At 41.0% G+C, this 20,518-nt stretch overlaps 1 protein-coding gene and 2 non-coding genes across 4 annotated transcripts in view; 2 read left to right on the top strand and 1 right to left on the bottom strand.

The window, feature by feature from the left end:
* The first annotated feature begins 5,994 nt into the window (after positions 1-5,994).
* On the top strand, positions 5,995-6,103 carry LOC117071627. The gene has a single exon (XR_004432395.1). It is a non-coding gene; the product is annotated as a U6 spliceosomal RNA (small nuclear RNA).
* Positions 6,104-7,353: 1,250 nt separating this feature from the next.
* Positions 7,354-7,460, bottom strand: LOC117071622. The gene has a single exon (XR_004432390.1). It is a non-coding gene; the product is annotated as a U6 spliceosomal RNA (small nuclear RNA).
* A 239-nt stretch (positions 7,461-7,699) lies between these two features.
* Positions 7,700-20,518, top strand: part of AKAP6 (A-kinase anchoring protein 6) — a 657,824-nt gene continuing 645,005 nt past the window's right edge. For both annotated transcript variants that reach the window (XM_033188313.1, XM_033188311.1), the window contains exon 1: positions 7,700-7,913. The gene's annotated coding sequence lies outside the window, so the exon portion shown is untranslated. The remainder of the gene's footprint in view (positions 7,914-20,518) is intronic.

Raw genomic sequence — 20,518 nt, 5'->3', positions numbered from 1 at the left:
CTTGGATAATTCCATTACTGTTGTTTATAGTTGCAGGGTTTTTCCTTTGTTTTTATTTATTGACAATTATATTGCCTTTCATTTCATGTGTAAGCATCAGTAATTTAAAGAAGGTAGCCCGGAAACATTTTGGAAGGTGGTCTGACACTGAATTTTTTTCCTTCATAACCTAGAACACATAGACTTGACTGAAGAGTTTCCTTTTTATTATGTTCTATGTATTGACTGAATTTCAAATCAGTACATAAAAATTTTCCTTGTTAAAGCTATACAGTATTTGGTTATCTTTAATGTTAAATTAAATCACAGAATAATAGAAAAAGGTTGAGATTAGGATTCTGAGGATCCTTAGTTTGAACGTTGTCTTTCCCCTAACCTGCTTTTATTACCAGTATGAATTTAAGCAAGGTACCTAATTCTTTTTTTTTTTTTTGACACAGAGTCTCGCCCAGTCGCCCAGGCTGGAGTGCAGTGGCGCAATCTTGGCTCACTGCAAGTTCTGCCTCCCAGGTTCTTGCCATTCTCCTGCCTCAGCCTCCCGAGTAACTGGGACTACAGGTGCCCTCCACCACGTCCGGCTAATTTTTTGTATTTTTAGTAGAGACGGGGTTTCACCGTGTTAGCCAGGATGGCCTCCATCTCCTGACGTCGTGATCCGCTGGCCTCGTCCTCCCAAAGTGCTGGGATTACAGGTGTGAGTCACCGTGCCCGGCCGCAAGGTACATAATTCTTTTGAGCATCAGTTTCCTCAGCTGTAGAATGGGTAATAGTTAGGTCAGAATTGTTGCAAATACTAAATGCAATCTTGTACGTAAAACACCTGTCAAGTATTTGTTGTTTAATAAATATTACACCCTTCCACCACATTTTCTAACTCTTGAGTTATTACCTCCAGGAAAGAAGAAATATAATGATACACAAATTCCAGGAATTGAATTTTTCTCTATCAGCCTATACAGTGTTCCTCAGACTAGGATCTAGAACCTCTTGAAATCTTCAGACAGATTCTTAAGGGTTAGAGGATTCTCTAGAGGATTTTTAGAAATAAATAGTTTTTATTGCGATGATCATCTTAAAATATTAAAATAGGCAGGGTCTAAAACATCTGAATATTCACCTTATAACTAAATATTGTCATGAGATTTCAATATGAATCTGCATGGTTTGCCATGCCATCTTACTTAGCTAACAGATTGTCAGTGTGACAGTGTTTGTTACTGGCTCCTATTAGGTGGGCATGTCCTGCTATCTAAATGACAGCAATGGCTAGTGTCTGCCACTATGCTTATGTTGAATTACTTGTAAATGAAGTCAAAATTTCTTTTTCTCAGTGATAATACATACATGAATAATATTTTCAATTACCAAGACTTTAGTTTCTTATGGTTTCAATAAATCAATATTTTGATTTCACATAATAAAAATAACATGATTGACTAATGTACTACTTTGTAGGGGCTAGTAAGAAATGAACAGGGACAGATTGAGTAATGTAAGTAATATATTTGTACCAGGCAAAAGCCAAATGCTTTCAGACACGTTGTACCAATAAAAGTGTAACAGTAATTTGAATATTCTAAAATGAAAACAGAATGGAAATAATAATAAAATTCAATTTATGATTAATTTTGAAATGGTGTAAATGAGTGACTTTTGGTATCTACTAATCACCTTGTGAAATTCTGCCCTCTCAAGCCTCATTCATACGGCAGACGTGGTGCTGAGCCTGTTTGAAAAACCACAAACTGTGTGATGCCTGTGTCAGAATTGTTTCACTACAGAAACCTGTCTGCCCTGTTTTGAGAGTGAGAGGGAATTTTTGAGGACACAGACTATCTCCATTAATCTTTTTCTCTTTTGCCAACAATTGTTGCAATATTGGCCAAATAGAGTCCCATGCAGATATAAATAAAACACAGTGAGAAGTCTTGTTTCTTCTTTATCTTCAATGAGCTAACTATAAATTCAAGACCGAAACTTTAAAAATAGCTTTACACTTTGGGAGGCTGAGGTGGGCGGATCACGAGGTCAGGAAATAGAGACCATCCTGGCTAACATGGTGAAACCCCGTCTCTACTAAAAACACAAAAAAATTAGCCGGGCATGGTGGCGGGCGCCTGTAGTCTCAGCCACTCGGGAGGCTGAGGCAGGAGAATGGCGTGAACCCGGTAGGTGGAGCTTGCAGTGAGCCCAGATGGCACCACTGCACTCCAGTGTGGGTGACAGAGCAAGACTCTGTCTCAAAAAAAAAAAAAAAAAAAAAAAATAGCGTTAAAATAGTCTTAATAATTAAAACTAACTGCAGGTAATCTTTCTTATTCCAAATTTCAGCAAAATCTAATTGGATATATATTTAGTGGTGATTTAAATTATACTGTTATACTAACTCCATGCTGCATTAAATGACACAGCTTTAGGCCAGGCGTGGTGGCTCACACCTATAATCCCAGTACTTTGGGAGGTCAAGGCGGGCAGATCACTTGAGGTCAGGGGTTTGAGACCAGTGTGGCCAACACGGTGAAACCCCCTCTCTACTAAAAATACAAAAATCAGCCGGGTGTGGAGGTGCATGCCTGTAATCCTGGCTCCCCGGGAGGCTGAGGCATGAGAACTGCTGGAGGCTGGGAGGCGGAGGTTGCGATGAGCCTGGGTGACACATCAAGACTGTCTCCAAAAAAAAAAAAGGTATGGCTAATATTTTCGTAAACTCAAAGTGGTGATTTAGTTTCAGCCAACTGCATTATCTACTGCAGTACATTAATAAATTAATGCTGTTAATTTCAATTTTATTAATTTGTACTTTCGTGTCAAATTTGCAAATCTGCTTTTTAGAGCTGTGTAACAGCTATAAGAGAAAGGAGTTCATGCCGTTTTGTGTTTATATTTATTTAAAGAACAATAGAAGGAATTTAAGTAACAATGGAGATCTTGGGAGAATGTTGTGTTTTAAAAGAGGACATATATAAATCACCTGTGAGAAATTGTTTTAGCTCTTTTAACATTACATTGTTCAGTAATGCCATAACTCTAAAATTAAGTTTTCGTATTATTTCTGTACACATCTGAGCATTTAAAACAATTTATTATTTTTTTTTTTACTGACAGTGTTCTCACTCTGTCACCCAGGCTGCAGTGTAGCAGTTTGATCATACTTCACTGCAGCGTTGAACTCCTGGGCTAAAGCTATCTTCAGCCTCACAAATAGCTAGGACTATAGGAGCATGCCACTGGGCATGATATATATATATATATCCAGTATACAGAGTCCCACACAGATATAAATAAAACACAATGAGAAGCCTTGTTTCTTCTTTATCTCCAATGGTCTAACTATAAATTCAAGACTGAAACTTTAAAAATAGCTTAAGAATTGTCTTAATAATTAAACTAACTTCAGGTAATCTTCAGGTATATACACCCAGTATATACCTCTCTCTCTCTATATGTAAATATACACCCAGTATATCTCTCTATATATAGATATATGTACAGATATATAGCTATATCGATATATCTATCTTTTTCTGTGTTTGTGGTTATAATTCTTTTCTTTCACAGCTTTTGAAAAGTAATAAAAACAATATGTTCTTTCCCTCTGAAAAAAATTAGGCAAAAACGACATTCCTGTTGAGTTAAATTGCCCAATTACATACATATGTCGATATATGTATGCCAATTACATATATCGATATATCTATATCTATATATAAATATATAGATATACTGGGTGTATATATATAGAGAGAGGTATATATTGGGTGTATATACCTGAAGATTATAAATATAGATCTATATATAGAAATATAATATATAAATATATATAAACATATATAATATATATAGATATATAGAGATACCTCTCTATATATAGAGAGAGATAGGGAGGCTCGGGTCTAAGTTGCCCAGGTGGTCTTGAACACTTGGTCTCAAGGGGTCCTCCCACCTTGGCCTCACAAAACTCTGGGACTTCACCAGGTCTACAACCATTTATAAAGATTTTTTTCCCCCAATGGATTTATCTTCTGCCAACCTTCAAACATTTCTTTTTCTTTTTTGTGCTAGGTCTTTTCCTTTATTTCAGAACGGAAAGAGTTTATAAGTAGTCATCTGGGAATGCAGCCTAACTCTGAAGGCCCATATAGCTTGTAGGGACATCAAGTTCATGACCCTGTAACTCTGATCGTCCTTCTAACTATAGATTCTTCTAACCATGTATCCTTTAATAAACTGATTAGTTGTAAGGTTTTAAAGAGAGAACATGAAAGAATTTTGATATTCTTCTTCAAATCATAAAATTGAACATCAATTTACTGCTTCCTAGCTTTGAAGTCACAAAGCAGAAACAGCTTATTGGAAAGATAGAGCATTAGAAGAAATATATCAAAGCACATTTTATTTGTAATTGGCCAATTTAACTCAACAGGAATGTCGTTTTTGCCTAATTTTTTTGAGGAGGAAAGAACATAGTGTTTTTATTACTTTTCAAAAGCTGTGAAAGAAAAGAATTATAACCACAAACATGGAAAAAGATAGGCTTAGCAATAATTCCTGTGGGCTTACCTTTCTGTTCCTTTTTCTGTTTTTGGCTCAGCAATACCAGAAACTCGTATATGATTTCACACTATTTTCTTTTGGTACATCAGAAAATTGGATACCAATTAAAAATTTTCTCAATTACTGATTTTTAGTAGGTTTCTACTTCAAAATATTGTTTTCAGGAAGGGGTAAAACGACCAAAGGAAGGAGAAAAAGCAGCAAAACTCCAGTTATTGGTAAATGTGCCATAGTCCTCATTCAAGGTGCCGTTTTAACGCAACACAGGCAAACACTTGCCCTTCACTTACTTCAATATATGAAATACTGTAACCAAATAAATACCAGAGGCTTTGATCTTTGGCCCTCATCTCACAACCCTCAGGGATATGACTTGAACAGTATGATTTTTGCTGTAGTTAAAAATCAGAATATTTAACACTACTAGAGTATTTCTTGACAGTAGGTCTGTCCTGTACGTTTGTATCCTAACAGGGTTAGGATTAGAGTGCCAGGGGGTATAAGGACGTACAAGAATGCTACTCCAGTTCAACTCTAAGGGAACGATGTAATTCCTCAAATTCACCTCTCAGCCTGTTTTTCAGCGTTCCTGTGTTCGGCTGCCAGGGGAGAAAGTAGCGGTCGAGGGAAGACACCTGTGAAGGGGCGTGGCTACTCGCGCGGGCTCCTCCGTCCCTGACCCCAGAGGCCCCTGAGCAGAATGGACTGAGGAGCTGCTGTACTAGAGGGGAGTGGCCGCCCTGTCCAAGGTCTTCAGCTCCCGACCCGACGGGCGCCTATGCACACCGGCCGGAGACAGTCACGCAGATGCCAGTGTAGTCCACGGCAGCTTAGAATGTGGTGCCGACCGCTCCGGAACCGAGTGGTCGAGTCGTTGCTAGGACTCTCCCAGAGAGTTGAACTCTGGGCTCACTTCGGCAAAGTCTGTAGGCACAAGGCCCCAGTGTCACTGGCGAAATAGCGGTGAAAATTTCCATGTTTTGGGGAGGACCCCTGCTCGACCTAGTGACCTAGCGGGCCAACCGCCTCCCCAGCTCCCAGAGAGGCTTCGGTGAGACGCCAAGCGCTCCAGGCCGGCCCGGTCCTCCGCGCTCCACTGCTGCCGCACGGACTGCCAGACTCCCGGCATGCTCCGCGGGCTGAGCTCCGCAGCAAGAGAACTCAAAGCCCCGGGCCTGGGTCCCACGCGGGGCCCCTTACCCAAAGTGCCCCGGGCGCTCATTTGCATGTCCCACCCAACAGGTAAACCTGACAGGTCAGTCGCGGCCGGGTACGGCCTGGCGGTCAGAGCACCAAACGCACGAGCTTGTGATGCGGTTCTATTGCATGAAATTCTCCTAAAGGCCCCAAGATGAACGGGAAAGTGCGCGGTTCGCTCACCGTAAGCAAAACAGGTGAGAGACTCCCGTGCCTTATAAAGCCTGCGGATAGGGTTGGTTGTGTGCTCGCTTCGGCAGCACATTATACTAAAATTGGAACGATACAGAGAAGATTAGCATGGCCCCTGCGCAAGGATGACACGCAAATTCGTGAAGCGTTCCATATTTTTGCGTAGTCTGCGAAAGTCATTTCAGTATCTGCTAACTAGCACTAAGGAAATAGTGTGAATCTAAGCAAAAATGGGTGGCACCCAATGACGAAATTGTGGGTTTTTTTTTTTTTTTTTTTTTGAGACGGAGTCTCGCTCTGTCACCCAGGCTGGAGTGCAGTGGCCAGATCTCAGCTCACTGCAAGCTCCGCCTCCCGGGTTCACGCCATTCTCCTGCCTCAGCCTCCCGAGTAGCTGGGACTACAGGCGCCGCCACCTCGCCCGGCTAGTTTTTTGTATTTTTTAGTAGAGACGGGGTTTCACCGTGTTAGCCAGGGTGGTCTCGATCTTCTGACCTCATACAAAAAATTTGTGTGAGGAGATCTATGAAGTGGGAACGGACCAGTCACCCGTGGAATGTCGTCTGCGAATATATCGTTAATACGCATTTTGGAAATGGAGAAAGGTCATCTTGTGCCTTCTTCATTGAACTTTTACATTCTGAAATAGACTTACGGTCTTGTCTCCCCAAACAACACAAACTCCAGATGGCCCCAGCTTGTTTGGCTTTTGTTCAGTAGAAGACCACCTGGCATATAAATTGTTCAATGACCCCTTACTAAATCTTTCCTAAACTAATAAATCTCTACTAAAGGAAGGAAACATTAGCGCTCACTTCTGGCGCCTACTTTGTGCCATTCTCCATCATTTTAGACCTGAGTGCTTACACCCTTTTTCTCTTAGACTGCGAGCTGCACAAAGGAAAGGAATGCTACTAAGGACTGGTATTATTGGAGATCAATGTTGGCCTGTGCCTATAGATTCAAGAGCTCCAGGACCCATTTGAATACTGGCCACACAGTAGCAAGGTCCATCTGGATCTGTTTTCACCAGTCTTCTGTTTTCATGTATCCTCTAAGAAGTACTTAGGCCGGTTTACATAAATCGGACAGATTCTGTGATGGGAAATTCGATTAGGAGGAATGTTCATTGCCCAGCCTGAAAGCATATTTTAATCAATGAAAACAAGTATTTGGGTGCAGATAGGAGGATCACCTGGGTAACTTAATAGTAACGTGACTGGGCGCCTTGAAGATGGAGGTTGTCGAGGAAGGGAGCCCACCGGGGCGACAGAACCGGTGGGAGGCCCAGACAGCGTCGTAGAAGTCCACTGGGCCAAGTCCGCGAGCAGGAAAATGCAGGTCTAGAGATATCTTGAACAGCCTCTACAAACACCACCGTCTCTTGTCTGGTAACCTTCGTGAACCGCGCAAAATATGGAACGCTTCACGAATTTGCGTGTCATCCTTGCGCAGGGGCCATGCTAATCTTCTCTGTATCGTTCCAATTTTAGTATATGTGCTGCCGAAGCGAGCACAGAATTAGGTTTGCCCGCAGGCCTTATAAGGCACGGGAGTCTCTCACCTGTTTAGTTACGGTGAGCGAATCGCGCGCTTTCCCGTTCATCTTGGGGCCATTAGGAGAATTTCATGCGTTAGAACCGCATCACAAGCTCGTGCGTTTGGTGCTCTGACCGCCAGGCCGTACCCGGCCGCGACTGACCTGTCAGGTTTACCTGTTGGGTGGGACATGCAAATGAGCACCCGGGGCACTTTGGGTAAGGGGCCCCGCGTGGGACCCAGGCCCGGGGCTTTGAGTTCTCTTGCTGCGGAGCTCAGCCCGCGGAGCATGCCGGGAGCTACCAACGCTGCGGCCGCCTCGGACCGCGCGGCGGGGTCCAGCGCCCAGGCGAGCTGGAGACACCCTGATAACGAGGCTCCTGCTGCACCGAGAGAGCCGGCCCGGGGTCGGCGCGACACCTTTAGAACAGGTCGTTTCACCATAAACTTCCTCTGACGAGTAATTTTTTTTTTTTTAAAAGTAATTAACCTACCATTATTACACCTAGAAAATTAAAGTAATTCCTTCATGGCACCTAATATTCAGTCTACTTTCAAATTTCCTTATTTCAGAAATTCCTTATTACAGTCGAATTGTCATAGAGATCCAAACAAGGTCCCACGTTGTATTCCGTTGCTACGACCCTGGGTCTCTGTTGTCCTCTAATTGCCCTCGCCTCGTTTTTCTTCATGTCATTCATATACTGAGGGATATTTGCCCTGTGGAATGTCACAGATCTTGGGATTTGGCCCATTACTTACGGATGGTGTCGTTTAACTTGTTTCTCTAGCCTCCATGTTTCTTGAAAATTTATAGTTAGGGGTGATGGACTCATTCGATTCTGGGTCAGTTGTGTTGTGTTTTGTTTTGAAGCCCGCACGGCTTCAAACACAGTGGTAGGGTGTGTGCTTACTGCACCTCAGCGAGAGTCGTGTATCCGCTGGCTGTCCCGGTATGAGTGATGCCTACCCCTGACCTGTGGGTGCAGGTGGTCAGCCGTCTGACCCCTCACACTATAAAGTTTCCCAGAAATCTTTCCTTTAATGGTTTTAGGATACACCCATGAACAATATCCAAGTAGAAGGTCTGGTCTGGTGGTTTGCTTGCTTTTTGTTTTGTTTTGAGGACACATTGTAGTTGTACATATTTATGGGGTGCAATTTGATGTTTCGATACATGTCTATGTTGTATAACGATCCAACCAGGGTAGTGTATCCACCACCTCATGCATTTATCCTTTCTCTGTGGTGAGAACATTCAGTAGCCTCTCCTCTAGTTATTTTGTGGTATACAAAATTTTACTGTTAACCGTCTTCACCCTACTGTGCAATAGAACATCAGATTTTTTTCCCTGTTCTTTAATTGTAGCTTTGTACCCATTAACCAATGTTTATAAACAAACATTGTGAGTTTGTGAGTTATAAGTTTACTTGTGAGTTATAAGGATGTAACCCCATGGCCTATGGTGGCTAAGTTCTGCATTCCATGGAAGAGACTGAGAGAATAATAAGATCAGGGAAATAAGTTAGGAAAGAGTGTTGATACCACTTGAGTCTCTGGATCATTTGATCCCATGACCAGGTGCTTTCCATAGTTGTTTGGTTACTTGTTCTAGCAAATTACTCTTCTTAGGTTAGATTAAAGTTGTTTTTGCCAAATGCAAATATGAGATCTTAAACATTTTTGAGTTTAGCATGTCTTCACACTGCACACTTGCAACATTAAAACCCTATTGGCTTCTGCTAAACTCAAAACTATTTAAGATCCCGTATTTGCATTTTGACAAAAACAACTCTAGTATTAGTACCTGTGGTTAAGTATATATGAATTTCCAATCACTTTTTTTTTTAGGAGGAAATAGTGTTCTTTTTCAAATCTTTATAGGAAATTTATGAGGTAGGTGGCTATTTAATTAAATAATATTTTGTATGATTTGACTCATTTGAGAAGGATGAATTTTTTTTTGAGATGGGAGCCTCTGTCAACCAGGCTGGAGTGCAGTGGTGCGATCTCGGCTCACTTCAACCTCCACCTCCCAGGTTCAAGTGATTCTCTTGCCTCACCTTCCCAAGTAGCTGGGACTACAGGCCTGTGCTACCATGCCCTGTCTATGTATTTTTAGTAGAGACAGGGTTTCACCATGTTGGCCAGGCTGGTCTGGAACTCCTGACCTCAGGTGATCCATCCGTTTTGGCTTCCCAAGGTGCTGGGATTACAGGCGTGAGCCACCGCGCTCTGGCCCCCCACCCTCACCATGAGCCTTACTTAATAGGAATTATTAACAAATTGGCTTTAAGAAATTTATTTAAAGGATTTTTTCAATGAGACAAATGTTTTATTTTTATATTCTGGAACATTTGAACTTATCAATAAACATAATTTTAATTATTTACATTAACTGAAATAAAACAACTACCTTTTCTTTGTGACATGTAAAAGTATGGTGCATTTCGCAATCAACGACATTTTAGATCCAAAGAGATGTATCTTATTTTTTGGAAGAGGAAACTGAGGCTGATATAAGTGTAGTGACCTCCCTGGGCAAGATTGGCCACGGTCCTACCATCTTCTGATGCCAAATTCATTGCTCTTTTTACTGCACCACTTGTAGTATTACTAGGTCATACTATTTGCAGTAAACTACAAAGAAAAAGATAAAGCCTGCCATTTTACAATTATGTTTCTGAGTTCTGCTCATTTGACTGCAACAACAAAACAGCACACACTATGTAGAAAGCTGACCTTGTTCTTTTTCTTTTTACTCACAGAAAGGGCACATTCAGTGATGTGACACAATTGAAAGTAAAAAACCACAGGTCATTTCCTCTTCAGGAATTTTGCTCTAATTAAAAAGAAGAAGAAACTCATCCTAAATCCTCACATCCTCTTTAGCAAGGAACAGATGAGTCATTTAGAACCACAGCATCAATGACCAGCCTCACCTGGTGTGAAATTGGTGAACTCCAGGTGGGGAACAAAGGTTATCAACCCAGTCGGCAGGTCGCAATCACAAGAGCTTTTAAAAATACAAGTGACTGAGTCCTCCCCTGGAGATTCTGGCTTTGTTGTTTTTGTTGTTTTTAGACAGGGTCTTCACTATGTTGCTTAGACTGCTCTGGAACTCCTGGGTTCAAGTGATCCTCCTGCCTCAGCCTCTCAAGTAGCTGGGTTTTCAGGTGCACACCACTGTGCCTGGCAAGAGATTCTGATTTAATTGCCAGAGTGTCTGTGAGATACCTTTTTGCATTCTCTCTCTGCTTCTCTCTTTCTCTCCATGCCTCCTGTGAACTCTCAGCCTTTATGAGATCTTCTTTGGGCTTGTCAGCACCCTTCTTTCTTTTCTCTCTTCTCCTTTCTTTTCCATCAGACACACTACATCAGGTGAAGCTTGTTTCAAGTTCACCACCAGGCCGCTTTCTTTGCTACTGGCTTCCTTTTATGGCCATACTTCCTTCCCTCATAATGCACCCACTGGCTCCCCAAGACTCCTCCTAAATGTCCCACTTACAATTGCAAGGATATTTAAAGGCACACCAGTCTGGGCTTTATTTCTTCAGGGCTCTGCTAACTAACTCCACAAACTAAAATATACTAGAACAGTATTTCTCAAGCTTTCTTAGTGATAGATTCCCAGACCCAACTTCTTACAGTTTCCAGAGGATTGACCTATGCCAATGTATTCAGAGGACCATCTGGCACATCACCCATATGACCTATCTGTGTTGTAATGGCTACTTTTAATAAAATGAGAAAGTTACTCTGGTGAAGCTGATGTGAGATATTTTGGTGCTTGGAGCCCTTTCACGGCAACCAGTTCCCTAATGTGTAGAAGATAAACCTCATGTTCTGTTTTTTTGGTAGGGAAAAAACCATGTCAGAGAGGAACTTCTTAATTTATTGTAATTACTATAAATTTAACTCTATATACACTCATCCTCTTTTCTGAAATAACATTTAAGAAAAACGTTATTTACAAATAGATGTTATTTGTATGGGAAAAAACTTGTGCCCAGGTAGAAAACTGAATTGTTTGGAAAAAACAAAACCTGATTCCCATTCTATGGAAGCTATTTTACAACTCTGTACATTGTAAATAACTCATGGCAGTTAATAATTTCTGTTCATAGCTGTGCAAATTCTCTCCTGACTGGAAGTTCAATTGACTTCTCTTCACCACTGTGGAGGAACCCAGTTTTGCTTCCATTTGCACATTCAACCTTCTTTTATTACACATAATTTTTTTATTTCTCTTTTGAACTAGTTGTGACATCTACTATGTTTCTGCATTGATTCATGATAAATAAAATCTTTAACGTGTTCTTTTTTTATCTGTATGAGAGGCATGATTTTATCCATTTTTTAAAAAATTGTGTTTTTAAAAGTTAGAGATCTTCCAATGAGTTGTCTATTGGATTCATCTAACAAAACCAGATATATGTTTTACCAGGCTAGCCTGTGGGCTGCTTAAAGCCCAAACACATTTTTTTCTTGGATGCCAAATGACAATGGAACTTTGGTGACTCCGTTTTTCTAATTTTAATATTTTTTTCTATTAATAAAGTTTGTGGTTTGTCTTTGTTTTGCTTCCAGCCAGTGCATCTGCTGTACTGGGTGAAAACAATAATTGGGAATTTTGTGTCATGGTCTAATCATTTAGTAAGCTCTGTGAATGAATTAATATTTATAGAGATCTAGTCTCTGTTGGGTGAGAGACTATAGAGAAACTAGTTTATTAGTCTTGTTTATATGCCTTTTGTCCATTTTGGGCTCAAATCAATTAAGAATATTGTGCCCACCCAGAAGGGGAACAGCTCTTTGATATCTGAATTGGTGATTTTTGTGTGTGTGTTTCTGTGTTTATTCTTGATCCATGAGTGAAATTTTAGAATTAAAGCTATAAACTCTTTGTCTGCATGTTTGTAATTCAGAAAAGTGTTTCCCTCCCATTATATGAATGTGTAATGCTTTCCTAAATCTAGAGGGTGTTAACAACTTAGATTATGAAATCTCCTACATTAAAGGAGTTCGGTTCTGATTGATTTAAGACAAAGGTCCCCAACCCCCAGGCAATGGACTGGTACCCATCTGTGACCTGTTTGGAACCTGGACGCACAGCAGGAAGTGAGCAGAGGGCAGGTGAGCATTGTAACCTGAGCTCTGCCTCCTGGCAGATTGGCAGCTGCATTAGATTCTCATAGGCGTACAAACCCTATTGTGAACTGTGCTTGTGAGGGATCTAGGTTGCACCCTCCTTATGGGAATCTAATGCCTGATGATCTGAGGTGGAACAGTTTCATCCCCAAACCATCTAGCCCACCAACCCCAGGGAAAATTTGTCTTCCAGGAAAGCAGTCCCTGGTGCCAAAAAGGTTGGAGACTGCTGGTTGAAAAGATGAATAAATGCTTACATAAGCCTAGTATGCCAATAACTCCCAGAAAATAATAAATGGAATTTCTAAAAATTTCAATGTGCTAGATTTAAAAAGTATTCCAAAAGCAACTGGCTTAGGAACATTTTAAGAATTCAAATTCACATAATTTAGGCACATCTTTGGTAAACTAGACTGTTGTATTAATTTGGTTTAGTGAAAACAGCTGTGTCTTCTTTGATTTATCAGTGTTGTATATAATACAAGTGTACATTTTTATTGTGCCTGGGTATGTTTTTCTAAGTGTATGCAGGTTTATTGATCAAATAAGCTTACATTACTTCTGCTTAATGCTTGCTTATGAAAAGTGTAAATTTGTGTTTGACCAAGTTGCATACTTGTTTTGGTGAACTTCTTTTTGTTAGTCATTGGTCTGTAGCATGTCAGATGGAAGATAAGTTTCCAAGATCTAGGTAAATTAAAGTCTTGGATCAGTTTTAAATTGGGCTAATGGAAAAATCAGTGCATAACTAGATAATTTCTAAGTAACAATTAAAATATTAGTTATTAAGCATAATTATAGCTTTACTTCTGCTTTTTATGTTTATATGCTATAGACAGGCTATCTGTTTGGGTCATATTAAGTAATGTGTTTATTTTTGCCACTTTAAGGAGTTGTATTAGGGATGTTAGCCACTGTAGAAAGTTGTGTTATGTATATTGACGAGCTCTGCTAATCTGATAAAATGCTGGGTTGTGACAGTTCACAATTATCTAGCCCCCCACTTTTCTCTGCAAAATAGAAGTTATTTTGGTTAACAGTGATAGTTACATGGTTGACTACACTTAGAAACCGCTATTTCAAAGAAATATAACTCTGTATGTGCTTCTGCTTTTTTCAAGGAAAACAGTAGTTTTGTCCTAAAGTGGCAGCGTGAAATTTTTCATATTACTTTATTTTCTTTTAATCTTTGTAGTATTTGTAGTGTTGTCTCTTTCATTGCTGATGTTGGTATTTTGCAATTTCTCTCTTATTTTGTTGATCCATCTGGCTAGAAATTTTTCAGTTTTATTACATTTTTTGAAAAACCAGTTTTTGGGTTTTTTGGAAACCCAAAATAGAATTGTACATTTTCTGTTGATTTCTGCTCTTTCTTATTTCCTCCCTTTTGTTTACTCTTGGTTTAATTACCTCTTCTTTCCCCAGTTTCTTATGGTAGAAGTTTAGATTGTTATATTTAGACCTTTTTTTCTTTCCGAATACAAACATTTAAAGCCACACATTTCTTTCTAGGCACTACTTTGGCTGAATCCTACAAATTTTATTGTACTGTGTTTGTAGTTTAAAAAATTTTTCTTTGTCACATGGGTTATTTAGCCAACTTAGTTGATAATGTTCAAATCATGCATATCCTTACCGATTTTCTGTGTATCTTTCATCAGTTATTCAGAGAGGACTGTTTAAATTTCCAGCTGTAATTGCAGAGTTCTCAATCTGACCTTTCAGTTCTAACATTTTTTTCTTCATGTATTTTGAAGTTTTCCTGTTACATACATATTTAAGATTGCTGTGTCTTCTTGATGAATTGATTCTGTTATCATTATGAAATGATCCTCAACATTCACAACTACTAAGATTATTCAAATGTATTTTCAATGATTTATAAAAATAGATTTAAAGCAGAAACACAACTTGTATTTTGCCAAATCACATTCCCTTTATCCTGCTCTACTTTTTTTGTGGCAGTTCTTTCCATCACATACTTACTTATTTGCTTGCTTTCTGTCTTCCCCAACTAGAATAATTTCCAAAGAGCAAGACTTCATCTGTTCTGTTTATTGCTGTATTCCAACTGTCTACAACAATGCCTGCCACAAAGTCTGACCTCAGTACTTTCTGAATGAATTAATGTATAATAAAGTCACACAACAGTAACAATATCTTTCCATGACTCTACCTCACTTACTTCATGGTAAGACAGGCTCTTCTCACGTGGGGGCGATTTCAGAAATAACTTCTACACTGTGGTGTCTTCTCATGCTGCTCTTCAGGAAGCTATTAATGAGATAATTCTTTGTCATTAACTTTTTTTTTTTTGAGACAGAGTCTTGCTCTGTCGCTCAGGCTGGAGTGCAGTGGCGTGATGTTGGCTTACTGCAAGCTTTGCCTCCTAGGTTCACGCCATTCTCCTGCCTCAGCCTCCTGAGTAACTGGGACTACAGGTGCCTGCCACCATGCCCGGCTAATTTTTTTTTTTATTTTTAGTAGAGACGGGGTTTCACCATGTTAGCCAGGATGGTCTCCATCTCCTGACCTCGTGTTCCGCCCACCTCAGCCTCCCAAAGTGCTGGGATTACAGGTGTGAGCCCCCACACCCAGCCTGTAATTAACTTTTTAATCTTAGCTAGGTTTAACCTGAATCATTCTAGAACAGTGGGTCTGAGTGACAAACACCCCTGGACTCCTATTATGAGCCTCCACTCACTTCCTCCTCTGGAGGCTGTTCAGGCCCTCATATACGATCGCCTCTATAGGCCAGCCTCACTGCTTCTAGGAATGGCTCTGTATATTCCTGGGTTGTAAAGGTGGGTAGGAGTTAATTTCTCATGCTAGGACCCAAGGTGCGTAAAGCCTTTATATTTCACATCTCTTTATTGATGCTGTGATTTCACTTCCCCCATCAACTCTGTTCATTCACACAGCTCATGAAAGTTTTTGTTTCCCAGGAAGTCTAAGTTTCAATCTACCAAAAAACTGAGGCTGCCCTGTTGTCATATTTGATAGTGTTAACTGCAAGTAAAACATTTATTAATTAAATCTTCCTGTCCGATTATTTTTAAAGAGTGAAAAAAAATCTCTTTTTAATTTATTGTGTGTTTTGGGTGTCATGGAACGATATTTTGGTCTGATGGTCAGAGTTCTAACCCCAGTCCCAGCTCTTGGACAACCCACATTCTCATGTGAAATGGGGATAATAACTACCCTGCTTGCCTTTTAGGGTTGACAGAAAGATCTGTGAGAAACGCTTGGGAAAGTGCCTTGTACTTTGCAAAGCATGGCAGGTGTGTAAATTGCTGTTGTTGCAGTGAGAAACTTTCCAATTTTAAGGTTTGTGGTGATTGGATTTTTTAAAATTTATCTTTATTTTTAATTTTAATTTTTTTTTTGAGATGGAGTGTTGCTCTGTCGCTAGGTTGGAGTACAGTGGCACTATCTTGGCTCACTGCAACCTCTGCCTCCCAGGTTCAAGCGATTCTCCTGCCTCAGCCTTCCAAGTAGCTGGGATTACAGGCACATGCTACCACGCCCAGCTAATTTTTGTATTTTTAGTAGAGACGGGGTTTCACTGTGCTGGCCAGGATGGACTTAATCTCTTGACCTCATGATCTACCCACCTTGGCCTCCCAAAGTGCTGGGATGACAGACGTGAGCCACCATGCCCGGCCAGGTTTTTATAATTCATTAATTCAAGAACATTTGGGCATTTGCATCAGAGACCTTCACTATATCCTGAAGAGCACTTGCCTACAATTCTTACGCTGAAGAATACAACCCAGTAGTCAGCTGTTGTCTTGGAAATTATGACCAGTTAAAAACAACAACAATGGAAAGGAAATGGTGTAACTTTAAGGAAAAGCAAACTTAGGGCCAGTGACCTTCTCCCCCCACCCCCCACCCCACCAAAGCTTAGAATATTAGGTATTATCTGTTTCACATGTTTCTTAATTTTTTTAACACAAAAATTTTGTACATTTGGGTCTTGTTTGTTAAATACATGATGAAAATGAGAGCGGTAAGATCTGCTATCTCTTTGAGGAAATGAAGACTTAAATGTTTTTTTTTTGAGGCGGAGTCTCGCTCTGTCGCCCGGACTGGAGTGCAGTGGCCAGATCTCAGCTCACTGCAAGCTCCGCCTCCTGGGTTTCCGCCATTCTCCTGCCTCAGCCTCCCAAGTAGCTGGGACTACAGGCGCCCGCCACCTCGCCCGGCTAGTTTTTGTATTTTTAGTAGAGACGGGGTTTCACCGTATTAGCCAGGATGGTCTCGATCTCCTGACCTCGTGATCCGCCCGTCTCGGCCTCCCAAAGTGCTGGGATTACAGGCTTGAGCCACCGCGCCCGGCCAAATGTTTTACTACTTGTACCTGCTATTAGCTAATTGATCTTTGTTATTGTCTAGGGTGAGTATCAGCAGGCTCAAACTGTGTTCTTAGTCAGCTGTTAAGGTTCCAGTATAATCACCTAGTACTTTGGGGGCAGGGGGAATAACCAACATTCAACTATCCAATAATGCTTCCACTAGAAATGTCCTCATTCTTGTGATAATGTGTAATACTGGTTCATGCTAAGTTTATAAACTTCTTGTTTTCTGTATCCTTCATTGGCTACTCTATCCATAACCCATAACCACTGAGACCCCCAGCCTTAGTGGTTGGATCCTGCTTCCACTTCAATAATCTTGGGTAAGCTTAGCCACTTGGGATTTGGTATACAGAGTGTGCATATGTGCATCTCTGGTTCAACAGGGAATACACTCCAGTGTGCTCAGTATATCCCTTCTGTGAACTCATACGATCCAGATTCCCTGGGTCCCAACACTGGGAACTGTGATTTAGTAGGTCTGGAGAGGAGCCCTGGAATCTGTATTTGAACAGGAACCCAGGGGATTCTGATACAGGGCTCTGTGGACTAGCTACCCTTTGTAAATCACTGTGTTCTCCAATTGCTGGCCCAGTTTTTAATATTTGCTTTTTTTTTTCCTTTTATCTTACATTCGGGGAACCTAAAACTAACTAACCTTCCACAAGTCAATACAGGTTTCTTTTCCCTGTCACCTTGCCCGGACAAAGTTTTGAAAATTTTGTCATCTTCTTCCTCCTCCATTCTGCCTTCCTCCTTTCTTCTCCTGCCTCTTCCTCCTCTCTCATCCAGTTATTCACAAAGTCTACTTGGTTCCTCCTCTCCAGGCTTCATTTACATTACATCTCATTCTCTTGGAGCTCTAAATCCCCACCCACACTGCCTAATACCTGAACTATCCAAAAGTCTTCTAGCTTTAAGGCTGGGCATGGTGGCTCATGTCTGTGGATTCTAGCACTTTGGGAGGTGGAGGTGGGCAGATTGCCTGAGCTCAGGAGTTGGAGACTAGCCTGGGCAGCATGGTGAAATCCCATCTCTACTAAAATACAAAAAATTAGTCAGGCTTGATGACGCACATTTGTATAATCCCACCTACTCAGGAGGCTGAGGCATAAGAATTGCTTGAACTCGGGAGGCAGGGGTTGCAGTGAGTTGAGAACGTGCCACTGCACTCCAGCCTGGGTGACAGAGTGAGACTGTGTCTCAAAAAAAAAAAAAAAAAAAAAAAACACCACCGAAACAGAAGTCTTCTAGCTTCTCTCCTCTTTGTGTAATCCCTTTTGTGCATAATTGTCTGTCGTTTGTACAAACACCATTTCACCATGTCACTCATCTATTTAAGAAACAGTAGTGATTCTCTGCCTTCCACATTATAATTTGTTTTCTATCAACTGCATTCCTCATTACTCCAAAATATTGCCTACCGTCCATTATTTACACACAATTTCTTTACTCTTGCTTTTGATGATATATTCTCAAAATATATTCATTAGAAATTTCAGTGGTCATAGAACTTACTTTGGTAAAGGAGATTTTGCTACATTGACTACATTATTGTAAATCCTTTCCCATAAGCAACGGCTAGAGTTGCTTATGGGAAGGGAAACCAAATGGACTGATGCTGATTAGAGGAGGACCTTACATTCTTCTCTTTTGTCACAGAGTTAAACTGCGCTTTGGTGGTTTCCTTAGACTAAATTAGATCTCTTTTGCTCAATGAACTTTGACCTTGAACCTTTTTTTTTTTTTTTGAGACAGAGTCTCACTCTTGTTGCCCAGGCGGGAGTGCAGTGGCGCGATCTTGGTTCACTGCAACCTTCACCTCCCGGGTTCAAGTGATTCTTCTGCTTCAGCCTCCTGAGTAGCTGGGACTACAGGCAACTGCCACCACGCTCAGCTAATTTTTGTATTTTTAGTAGAGACAGGGTTTCACCATGTTGGCCAGACAGACTTTGAATTTTTTTTCCTCGTTCTGTCGCCTGGGCTGGAGTGCAGTGGCACCATCTCGGTTCACCGCAAGCTCTGCCTCCAGGGTTCACACCATTTTCCTGCCTCAGTCTCCTGAGTAGCTGGGACTACAGGTACCTGCCACCACGCCCAGCTAATTTTTTGTATTTTTGGTAGAGACAGGGTTTCACCACGTTATCCAGGATTTTCTCGATCTCCTGACCTCGTGATCTGCCTGCCTTGGCCTCCCAAAGTGCTGGGATTACAGGCGTGAGCCACTGCGCCTGGCCGCACCTTGAACTTTTTTTTTTTTTTTTTTTTTTTTGTTGAGACGGAGTCTCGCTCTGTCGCCCAGGCTGGAGTGCAGTGGCTGGATCTCAGCTCACTGCAAGCTCCGCCTCCCAGGTTTACGCCATTCTCCTGCCTCAGCCTCCCGAGTAGCTGGGACTACAGGCGCCCGCCACCTCGCCGGGCTAGTTTTTTTTTTTTTTTTTTTTGTATTTTTAGTAGAGACGGCGTTTCACCGTGTTAGCCAGGATGGTCTCGATCTCCTGACCTCGTGATCCGCCCGTCTCGGCCTCCCAAAGTGCTGGGATTACAGGCTTGAGCCACCGCGCCCGGCCCGCACCTTGAACTTTTAAAGGGAATGGAGTACCTTTTAATATATTGTCTATTGATAAAATTTCCCTAAAGCTGGATGACCGACATTTTAAGTCAATATATAGATTGTCTTGAACAGCTTTAAAAAATTTCCTGTTCTGAGCCGTTCTTATTTAGTTAAACTGAATCTATAATAGTAAGACAAAGCTTTGACCCATTTTGAATTTTAGGAACAATTATCCAGAAATTCAGGAGAGATACCTGATCACTGTTATAACAGATGTTTTGTTCTTCTTATTCCAGTCCTTTTATATCCCCAGTAGCCATGGAGAAGCTCGTGTTGGAAACGATTTAAATATTTGGTAAAGAGATTGTCTGCTGTTTCCCACCTGGAGAAAGACAATTCCTAACCTTTTTTTAGTTTTTCAATCATAGCTGCTATGGTTTGAATGTGTCCCTTCCAAAATTCAAATGTTGAAACTTAATGGCTAATGTGATGCAGTTAAGAGGTGAGACCTTTAAGAGGTGATTAGGTCATGAGGACTCCATCCCTTGCGAATGGGATTAGTGCCTTTATAAAAAGGCTACAAGGAGGGCTTAATGTTGTGCCATGTGAGGACACAACCCTCAAGGTGCCGTCTTGGAAGCAGAGACAAGACCGTACCAGACAATTGAACCTGCTGATGCCTTGATCTTAGACTTTCCAGCCTCCAGAACGGTGACAGAATAAATTTCTCTTCTTTATAGATTACTCAGTCTTAGGTATTTTGTTATAGTAGCACAAATTATACTAAGACAATAGCATAACACCCCTAAGGTATACCCCTCTTCCACAATCAAAGAGGTATACTGAATCAGTTGGTCTCAAAGGATCTCTCCCTTTTCTTCTCTCTGGGTAAGGTGGTAGGGTATGTGTTATTTGAGTAAGTCCCTCAGGTGGTTCTGAAACCCTCACCTGTTCTCTCACAGCTTTCAAATC

This window comes from Trachypithecus francoisi, unplaced genomic scaffold, assembly GCF_009764315.1.
Source record: "Trachypithecus francoisi isolate TF-2019V2 unplaced genomic scaffold, Tfra_2.0 Lachesis_group3, whole genome shotgun sequence".
Lineage (NCBI taxonomy): Eukaryota > Metazoa > Chordata > Mammalia > Primates > Cercopithecidae > Trachypithecus > Trachypithecus francoisi.
This window is presented reverse-complemented; position numbering and strand designations above follow the sequence as displayed.